This window comes from Corapipo altera, unplaced genomic scaffold (genome assembly GCF_003945725.1).
Source record: "Corapipo altera isolate COAL_440 unplaced genomic scaffold, ASM394572v1 23b, whole genome shotgun sequence".
Taxonomy (NCBI): domain Eukaryota; kingdom Metazoa; phylum Chordata; class Aves; order Passeriformes; family Pipridae; genus Corapipo; species Corapipo altera.
The window spans coordinates 14,365,244-14,366,382 of record NW_020884885.1 but is presented as its reverse complement, the minus strand read 5'-3'; positions in this window follow the sequence as shown (position 1 = coordinate 14,366,382).

Below are 1,139 nucleotides of genomic sequence, written 5' to 3'. Positions count from 1 at the left end.
CCCCCGGGCCCGCCCCGCGTCCCCACCTGCACCGCCCGCGGCCGCCTCGCCCCGCAGCGCCGCCCCGCCCCGGCGGGGACGCCGCGCGTGTCCGCGGCGCGGTGGGCCCGGGGGTTGGCCAGGCCGTGTTTGCAGGGAAGGGGCCGAAGTTCTCGTCCTGTTCAATACCCGCACTCCTGTGCTGGGGCACAGGACGGTCATGGCACGCCGAGACGCTGCCACACACCTTCGCTCTGGTGACCCCAGCCGCGGCTCTGCCTGCCGACCTCAGTGGTGCCTTTCCATCCAAGTCTGACCAACCTGATGTCCCCTTTCACAGGGAACAAACATTTCAGCCACAGCTTGTTTCCTCTGCACCAAGGAGATGGCACAGAGAGCCAGTGGCCACGCGGGAAGCTCCCCGGCACGATAAGGAGCCGTGAGGCTGCAGGGATTGCGCAGCTGAGCAACGCCGGCCTGACCATGCTCACCACTCCCGCTCCCCCAGGATGCCTTTCCCGCAACCAAGCCAATTCCAGTACTTGCCCTTAAAAATGGCAGAATGCAGCCTATGCGTAATCCCAAGTCCTAATCAAATACACATTTTTTCTTGTAATCTTACCATGGACGTAGATTTTCATTGGAAACAATTTACAAGGGCAATTCTACAAGAGTCACTGAAGGTGCCTGAAAAGACCTCGTACTTCAGTATGTCCATTTCCTTTCAGTGCTGTTTTTCAGCTAAGCACCCAGCCTTTTGGAAGTAATCTAATTCAGCCCAAAAAACATACAAAGGAAGAAGTATAAATCCACTGGAGCGAACAAGAATGCAGAGAGTGTTTTGCTCTCCCCTTTCCATAGCAATATCTTTATGGCCTTTCCAGAATCCACAGCTTTTTTTCCTTGGAAGGAAAATGAGTTGCTATCCATGTTGTGCTATTTCACACCCTTTCTCCAACAGATGGCACAAATCCTCACCTGTTTATAAAGGGATGTTTGAAATAGTTTTACAACTTAAAAATAGAGCCTAGCAATCAAAGAAATTAGTGATTCCAACTCACAGGTTGCTTTTTTTTTCCCAAATATTCATCCCTATTTTTCCTTATTTTTGGAATTAGATGGTAACCCCTGCACAGTTCTGCTCAGGCTGTGAATATGAA